At 36.8% G+C, this 10,022-nt stretch overlaps 1 pseudogene; it reads left to right on the forward strand.

Annotated features, from left to right (window-relative positions):
• The first annotated feature begins 4,021 nt into the window (after positions 1–4,021).
• Positions 4,022–9,446, forward strand: LOC123784281 (elongation factor 2 pseudogene; annotated as a pseudogene).
• The last annotated feature ends 576 nt before the right edge of the window (positions 9,447–10,022 follow it).

Genomic DNA, 10,022 nt, shown 5'->3' on the forward strand with positions numbered 1-10,022 from the left:
ATTGTTCTGTTTTAGGATATTATGAATAAAACTGCTACAAAAATTTGTGTATAAATCTGTGTATGGGTATTTGTTTTTTTTCCTCTCAGGTAAATATTCTAGTTGGATCATACAGTAGTATATGTTTAACCATTCAAGGCTTAGGTCTATTATCTTACTATTTGTTTCTATTTTTCCATGTGTTCTTTGTTGCCCTCTTCTTCCCTCTGCTTTAATTAATATTAATTGAATATTTTTATGAATTCATAAATCACTTTTTCACCAATTAACTATAAATATTTATTTGGTTATTTTGGTGATTGCAGGTTTATAGTAATACCTTTAACTTTTCAACACTTCAAGTGATATTAAACCACTTCATGTAAAATGTGAGAACCTTATAATAATATAATATACTTCCATTTCTCCCCTCCTGGCCATTCTGTTATTGCTGTCATACATTTATTTCCTCATATGTTATAACTTCACACCGCCTTGTTTGACTTTGATATTACTTTGATATGTATAAATACATGTATAAATACATATCCATTCAGAACCCATGCAGGTGACCTTATCTGAAAATAGTGTCTTTGTAGATATAATCAAGTTAAGATGAGAACATAGTGGATTAAGGTGGGCCTTAAATCCAATATGACTGATGTCTTTATAAGAAGAAGATTATTTAGACACAGACCCACAAGGAGAGCACCATGTAAAGGACAAAGGCAGGGAACAGGGTGATATATCTACAAGTCAAGTGATTTCAAGAATGGCCAGCAACCACCAGAAACTAGAAGGGAAGCATAGAATGGATTCTCTCTCAGAACCTCCAGTAGAAACCAATTTTGTCAGTACTTTAATTTGAAGTTCTAATCTGAATTATGAGAAAATAAATTTCTGTTGTTTTAAGCCACCCAATTTGTAGTAGTTTGTTACAGTGGCCCTAGGAAACTAATAAAACTCCCTTAGTCTTTATGTACATAAGGCTGCAGCTGAAGCTGGAGCTTCAGTTGTAGATCTATTGGAATATGTTTATTTCACAAATTAGAATAGTAAATTAATGGAATCCTTATTTCCTAGTGATAGTGAACGTTTATGTGGATGTAATAAACTTGGGGTCCTTGCTTTTTGTTGCCCTTTTAAGATGTGTCTAGGGTTATTGTGCAAAAAGAAGGATTTTCCAGAGAGTGGGGCCAAAGATAAAAAAGAAAAGATCGGAGAGCTATTTCTAACGAGGAGAAAAATGGCCTAATCAAGACTTCCTACCCCAATATTGAGTCTCCCCCTTATGTTTTCCAGAAGTATTTCAGGATTTCTACGAGCCATTGTCTGCTATAAGCTTCTCACTCTTACCCTTCCCTGAAATAATTACTTATTGTGGATACCATATATATATTCACCATAATATTTTGGTGTACGATAAGGAAGTAACTTCACTTCTTTATTGTATTATTGTTGTTACTGTCATTATTTTAGATGATAAGTTGGCAATTTGAATGTGAGCAGATATAACTTATAACACACTTGAACAGAAAAGATAACTTAAAGTTTCTATTAGCAATTTTGCTTTTTTCTTTTGCCAATAGCAGAGATGTCCCAAGCAGAGATTGTTCCTTTAATCACAGTCCAAAATGAAAAGACACATGGAGCATACATATAGCTGCTGACTAAAAGTAAATGTACTTAAATTACTAAAAGTAATGTTCTATGCCACTGAAGTTTGGGGGCTGTTTGTCACCAAAGCAAATCTGTCTAAAGACAGCCTTTAAAACTAAAAATGTAACAATAGTTACAAAACTAATTTTAATGGCTGGCAGATGATTAAGGGGTGAAATGAAATTTTGTAAATTTCTTCATCTCTCACAGCTTAGATGGAATATATATTGTTGTAATTGAAATATTATGTTAAAAATGGAATATGTGAATACATATTGTTGTAATTGAAACATTACAATAAAAATAAAAAATATGACTACTACCATTTAATATTTTTTTCTTAACCCTCTTTCTTATTTGTAGCCTTAAGTAACATTTATCAGAAGTTCAGTAAATGTGTGTCCATTGTAATGGGACTTTGTGGAAACTTGTATCATGATTTGTAGTCTCTTTCCACATTCATGAATTGGGCTATCCTTGTAATGTGCTTCGGGCAATATAATACAAGGGAAATGACAGTGTATCAGTACTGCATTTAGGCCTCAAGTGGTATTGAATACTTCTATTTTCTGGGATTCATCCTATCACTGTGAGAGCAAGCCAAAGATAGCTTACTGGAAGATGAGAGACAGGGGGATGTTAGAGCCAGCTCTTATTGACTTGGAGGAGTCAATTGTGTGCATCTTTTACCAATTTCACATTCAGTTACATCACATCATCACATTGGTAGACTGAAATTATCAAGGCTGAGCATTGATCTGCCTTTGTGAATCAAATTGTTTTTTCAATTTTATCTCTTCATACCGGGGTCTTAATTCAGTAAATTTTTCAACATTTGAAGTCCCTGAGTTTCTGAAATCTCTTTTTTAACTTTTATTCCTAGTTGCAAACTGGCTACTTTTTTTCTGAGCTTGCCTTTTTTAAGAAAATATTTTTCTTAAAGAAATCACCCCAAACTGAAACACATTACCAATTCCAATCTTTAGATCTAAACATTTCTTAGTTATCCAATCTTCCTTGTAAATTATTCCAAACAATTTTATCAAATATTTTACTAATGCAATCTTCAACTTCTGATAAAAGTTGTCTTTTACAATCTGCTAAATTTACAAGGCAATTCCACCTACTTTATTTTTTAAGGGAACACTCTACTTTTGATACCATGTACTGGGGGTTTGTCTCCACATTATATTCTCTCAAGAATGTAATTTGGTGGGGCCTCTACTGTCTGCAGAGACCTAGGCTGCTGTGGCAGTGAAAGGGGACATGGCAAATCATGCCCGCTTCTTAGAGGTTTCTACTCTAAAAAAACAAACAAAACAAAACAAACAAACAAAAAAACATGACTTCATATAATACCTGGTGTTGCAAAGAATAATACTATCATTTTCCCAGAAAGAGGAAAAGCAAAAATCTGATAGTAACATTAATGATTACCACTGTTACTATTAAAAGAAGAAATAATAGAATATCACATAAACCAGATATAAAGAATGGCATGATTAAAGAAAGACAGACATAGTGGCTATTGCTTATTTTGGAGTATGTTTATATAATCACATGCAGAGTGCAGAGTGCAAGAGTGAATATGAAAAGAGAGCCAGCATTTGGATGACTGCACAGAGATAGTATCGATGACCAGTTAGTCTTAACAAGAGCAGCAGGGATAGAGAAGAGAAACTATAGCAACACCCATATGAGTAACCACATGGGGCAAGAAGAGGAAAAGTAAAAGAGATGTGCCTCAGTTTCATTCCTGGGACAGCTATCTGGCTAGTTTTTGGGAAAGAAGGAGGTGAGCATTAAAATGAATATGAAACTGAAGCTTTAAAGTTGGACAAATTTTTGTCTATAATTGAAATGACCAGAAAGCTGGAAATGTTCACAAGACAGGTACTACTGTGGAATTGAAAGGGAGATTTTAAAACATGGCTGAAGGCAGTATTTGTATACAAATAAAATAGGTATACTCATTTCTTATTATTGGTGGATAGTTATGCTCTAGAAAGTCACCACACATGCTGAAATAGCAAATACAGAACCACTGCTCCTAGGGAAAACGCAGGGTAATATTTCTGAGAACTGATCACAACATCTTTATTAACTGATCAATATATAACCTTGTTTTATGTGTTTCTGCTTAAAGACACCTTCTTTAATATATATTGTTGATTAATTAGCTTTGAACTAATGGCAAATAGCAGTATAACGCTTGCAGCTTATATAACACATGTATTTTCTTTGTAAGACACATTGTAGGCTTTTGCACTTAGGAACACTAGATAGCATTTCCGCATTACATTGGAGACCATTTTAAGAAGCTAAATCAACAACAAAAAGCATAAATACATAAAAACAAAACAAAATAATAAAAAAATGAAGTATGGCACCAAATAATGAGGGATATGACAGGAGGAAGGATGATGAGTTTGAGACTATTCTACTTGTAGGTGAGAAATGTTGAGTGTACCTTGACTCTACGGTTTTGTAACATAGTGCAAAAGTCTAAGACTCTAAGAAGTGTTGTGAGAGCACAGCAAATAAGATACGTCTGTGGTTGGAGTAGGGAGTTCTAGTTTGGAGTTCAAGAAGAACTTTTCAAAGTTCTTTTAAAAAATAATTTTGAATAAATAATAAATGTATACATATATATTTGTATAAATATGTATTTATAATTGTAAAAGATTACAAAGCAGCAGGAACATCAAAAACGAGCTGTCTCTTTTACTCAAGTCCTCCTAACTATTCAGAACTCCTCATTAGATGACAAATAGTGTTATGCAGAGGGAAGGAAGCTAGAAGGACATGGCATTTGAGCAGGGCTTTAATAGGTCGTCTGGATTTGGAGAGATGAAGATGGATTATCAGTGCATTTATAGGGACATTATGAGAAAATCTTGATTGAAAGAAATCATGGGGAGAAATTGCGAGGAGGCTCGAAATAAGAAGAAAATTGCCAATTATAGATTTAGTAAGAAGTTCTAAGTAACATGATCATAATACAATTCTCTTTTGAATCATGAGTTAAATATGCCAAGGAGTAGAAATTCTATCAGTTGATCTCAGAAGTGTATTCTTAATTTCCCTTCACTGTTAAAATTGTTCCTTAATATCCAATGAAAATCTCCACCTATTAATTTTATCCCAAGTGATTTATTTTAGTAGGAAAAGGATTATATAAGACTACAAGAAAACCAAATCAAACCGTAAAAAGAAATTAATAAAATACAACCTTGGTTGAATTTAACCGTTATTTCTGATAGTTTCAAAAGCCTTTGGGGTTTTAAACAAACTCAACTGAAATAGTTCTACAGTCCCATGAAGTAGGGGCAGGCATTATAATCTCTATATTACAGCTGGGAACCTTGAGGCACAAAGCCATTTAAGTGATATGTCCAAGGTCACTGAGCAAGTCACTGGTGAGGCCAAAAATAGAATCCCAATTCTTCAGCTAGTTCTTTGTTCAGAAGACCATATTGGTTCTTTTATTACTCCAAGGATAAAATTCAGCTTTATATCAGAGGATTTTTTTTTCTTACGTGCCAACCAAAAAATCAACATTTAAAAAGATCATTGAATTGATATTAAATCAAATCATATTTCATGTTTGAGATTTTAAAGTTACTCTTAGAAAAATGTTTTTTTGTTGTTTAAGAGGAAAATATCCATACATAGTTTTTCGCTGTTATCATCTTTTTCATAAAACTTTTCTCCCTCCCCTAAATATTTAATGGCTCTATTTAACTACGAATATGTTCTGGTTTCTGCACAAGAAAATGCAAGCCATAGTAATTGGCTTAGCCTTCAGACAGCTGAGTCAGCAAGAAATCAGCCGGCCTATAGAAACCTTTTTATTTTCTATCAGTTTTTCAGAGTTTTAAGCCATTGAAATATATTGAAAAAATCTGGGAGGGAACTAAACCATGCAAATTAACCTTACATCTGCTTTATAGAACTCTCGAACCTCCAGATTTGTAATTCCTTATCTATGGCTGCTCAAACAATTTTCTGGTTCATAATGCTGTCAGTGCCATGGTGGAAAAGGAAAGTGGATTATAGTCTCCAGTACATATTTGTCTAAAAGTGCTTCTATTTTTCCAGTCATGAAAAGAATCTTTTTCCACTCTTATGGGAATCCTTGAGAGCTAGAAATTCTACTTTTTGAGCTTCATATCTATACATATGGATTTTGTGAAAAATGATTTTTATAAAGTTCAAAGTTGTTAAATATTTTAAAAGAAATATATGTTCACATACACTAAAAAGTAGTATAGATATATTTCTCTCTCATTATATGTATATGTATGCCTATGTATAACTCACATGTATATATGTTTACATATATGTAATATATATCATTTTAGAATTATGTGCAATTATAATAATAGATAGCATTTATTAAACAATCACATTGTACCAGGCACTCAGTGAAAGTTTTTATGTATAATTCATTTATCCTCATCACAGCATTATGGAATGATTATTATTATTACTTTGACTTCCTTCACGAGGAAATTGAGACACTAAGAGCATAAGTCAATTGCCCAAAGTTACAGAGCTTTTATGTGAGAAAGCAGGGTTATAAGTACAGGGTTATAAACACATTGTGTGTGAATAGGAATTATTTAAGGACATGTGAGTAAAATAAAAATGTAAAGTCTAGAGGTTTAGTCAAAATTGACTAAATCCATAAATTAAGATCCAGAGAAGAGAAATGTCTTCCATAGTTTGTACAGTCACCCAGCTCCCAAATCTGGAGGATGACTCAGGCAGCACTGCACTACTGCTCTCACAGTTGGCATTATCAAATGATGTCATAAATTGCAAAACAGGTAGGAACTATTTTTTATACAGATACCCATTTTTTTACATTAAAGTTCTATTTTTTAATAACTATCCTCAAGTGGTATTATATTGATAAGATTTCCTGCTAAAAGTTCACTAAAACAAAACAAAACAAAACAAATTCAAAACCTTTTCTGATCTCCCTTTGTTTCTGGATTGATCTCACTTTCCCATTGAAGACTTTGACTTGCTACAGGTTAAAACTTTACTCTCAAACTCAACAGTAAATTTTTCTCCCTCACCTTTCCCACCTGTAGCACAGATTAATCTTACCTTGGGCTAGAGAAAGATAGAGTTAAGGAGAGAAAATTATGGTCTGCCTTTTCCATACTTCCTTTCCTCCTTGTTTTGTGTGTTGAAGCATGAGTAGGAAAAGGGAAACTGTCCAATATTTTACTTCCTTATGCAGGATTGCAGTCTTTTCCTTGCTTGGATATAAATGTTATATTCCCTGTCTATGAGCTCCAACACACCATGATGACAAAGTATTATGTGTAACCCCGTAGGCATTTTTACATTTGTAGGTTTGGCCTCATCTCTTGACTGGCCTTTAGCTGATGAACTTCATACTACATTCCTCTAATGCTTCTGTCCCTTTTGCACCTTCATTTCCCAAATCTGTTGGTATAATGGCAAGACTATATCCCCCAATTGTATTTATCCTTCTAGCTCTGGTGGGACCGTGTAGAGTGCTTCTCCTGTACACTTAGAGAAAGTGTTTCTGCTCCTTCTATGCCTTGCAGCTTACCCATACCCATACATACAGGTAGATGCACATGCGTACGTTCTCTCCCCCCTCTTTCCTTTTCTCTCCTTCCAATTCTCCTTTCGTCTGTTCATTTAGCATAGGAGCATATCAGCAAGTGCTTGTTCTAAGCAGATATATAAACAAAAAATGAAAACTGTTTCCTCTTCTTTAAGACTTTACCAATCTTTAGAAAGGAATCTCATAGAGCCCCCTTCCATGTCTTCAAGGTGGGAAGATTTTCCATGAACAGGGATCTCTCCAAAATGTCAACCACAGTATTATTTTTCCAATATTCATTCTATAGTAATTGGTGGGGATGAGTAGGATTGACATATATTCCTTCTCTAACTGGCACCTTTCAATAATTTCAATTTCTGGTGCCTCCCTTAATTTAGAATGTTAAGTTCTTAAGACAATGTATTGTCAGCTTAAGCCATAATTCTAGAATACGAGAAATCATCAACATTTTGTTTCATTGGATCAAAGATGATTCATGGGAGAGGAAGTAGCTGCAAAGGCCCTTAAGTACCATACTCTTTTGGCATCTTAATAGACTCTGACTTCATTTTTGACATTTAACTGCTGACAGCTTTCACGCCCTACCCATTCTGCCCCATAACTGGCTAAGCTGGTAATAAAGGCTGGCTGCTCCCTCCTTTGGCAAGAGTAGGAAATTGAAACCATGCAAATCCCAGCCCATTCACAGAACACTCACTCAAACCCATCCCCTAACTTCAATAAAAGCCAAACTAGTCTCTTTTCTCTGTTCTCTCCAGGTGCCACTTTTGGATCTGCTTGGGGGACTCCCTTGTATTTAAACACAGCCTTATTATTTTTGTCATAAACCTTTTCATATCCTCTCTCTTTCTGTTTTATTTTTGGTTTTTGGGTTTTGTTTTTGTTTTTTTTGGTTTTTTTTTTTTTTTTTTTTTTGGTAAGAAATCATTTTTTGTTTAGGTATAATTGACATCTAACATCCTATAACTTTCAGCTGTACAACACAGTGATTCAATATTTGTATATATTGTGAAATGATCACAATACATGCTCCCAACTACATTCCTGGCAAGAAAGAGGGCCTGTACCTGAAGCAAGCCAGGGAATAATCTTTATGATGAGCCCTTTGAGTACATACCTTGCAGAAACATAGTAGGCCTTGTGGGAGTTGACTAGTTCCTGATGAAGATGGGCAGCTTGGAGCACTCCCACATGCAGGTGATGAAGTTAAATGGTGAGACCAGTTGTCAAAATTGCTGTAGAGGGGGAGGGTCTGAAGCAGCTGCCAAGCTGCACCCCATCGTGCAATGCACCACCCTGGAATAGGGGATAGGGGTAGCATATTATTGCAGGGACGGTGAGCTGCACCTGGAGATCCGCCTGAAGGACCTGAGGAGGTTCAGTCCATCAAGAAATCCGACCCAGTCATCTTGTACCATAAAACAGTCAGCCAGGAGTTGAACCTGCTCTGTCTGTCCAAGTCTCCGAACCAGCATAGGAGCTGCACGTGAAGGCACTGCCCCTCCCTGACCGTCAGGCGGAGAACATCTAACAAGGCTGAGGTATCCACCCGCCAGGAACTCAAGCAACGCGCTGCTACCTAGCTGAGAAGTACAAATACGTGGCTGAGACCTGCAAGATCTGGTGTTTTCGACCCAACGGCACGGGCGCCAACATCCTCATCGGTATCACCAAGGGCGTGCACTATTCAACAAGATCAGGGACAGCATGGTGGCTGAGATCTAGAAGGCCAAAGGAGACGGCGCTGTGCGAGGAGAACGTGCGTTACGTGCACTTTGCCGTCCACCGTATGTCGCTGCACACTGACGTCATCTAGCGCGCCTCTACCGCGGAGTGCCGAGGGTCTGGCCAAGACAATTGGAGCCCATGTGCCTTGCGGAGATGTGATACCCAGGACAAGTGGTTGGTGGCGTCTCTGGTGTCCTCGACAGGAAGCGGAGCCACATCTTCGAGGAGTCCGAGGTGGCCAGTATCCCCATGTTTGTTATGAAAGCCTTCCTGCTTGTCAGTGAGTCCTTAATCCACTGAAAAAAAGAGCTGAGGTTTAACACAGGCGGCCGGCCAGGCCTTCCCCTCGTGCCTGTGTGACCACTGGCAGATCCTGTCAAGAGACCCGTTTAACAACACTGGCCGCCCCAGTCAGGGGCGCAAAGGCTTGAAGGAAGGCATCCTAATTCTGGACAACTTTCTGGACTAGTTGTAGGGAGGCTTCTAGGAAGTCCACCTCGCCCAGGGCGAGATTCCGTGTAGCACCAGCGTCTGGCTGAAGATGGACCACAGCGAGCCCTCAAATTCTTCTCAGGACACCTCAGCACTATCCATACAGGTGGTGCTCCACCTGACAGATTTCTGGGGCCTGAACTGTGCCATCGCAATGCACAACGTTTACTCTTGATGTCCTTCTCTTTGATACTGATTTCGAGACTTAAGAAGCCACAGAAATGCCTTCTTAGCAGGTACTTATTTGACTGGTAGGGGTAGGGGAGAGGGTGGGGCACTCAACCCTTTTTTTCTTTCTCATTTCTTCAGAGGGAAACTCAAACATCCTGTTTGTTTATTTATTTTTATTTATTTATTTATGTAATGCATCAGGAAGCTTATTTAGGTAAATGGTTAATATGGATTTTCTCATAGGGGAGAGGATCAAACAGGTGCACATTTTCTTTGAACAGAGACTAGAAGGTGGGAACTCTTGTGTGGTGTCACCATGAGCAACTTCAGCTGTATTAGTACCATTGGAATAATAAATTTGATGTAGTGAAGACTATGAGAA

This window comes from Ursus americanus, chromosome 4 (assembly GCF_024610735.1).
Source record: "Ursus americanus isolate L20-20 chromosome 4, mUrsAme1.1.p, whole genome shotgun sequence".
Classification (NCBI taxonomy): domain Eukaryota; kingdom Metazoa; phylum Chordata; class Mammalia; order Carnivora; family Ursidae; genus Ursus; species Ursus americanus.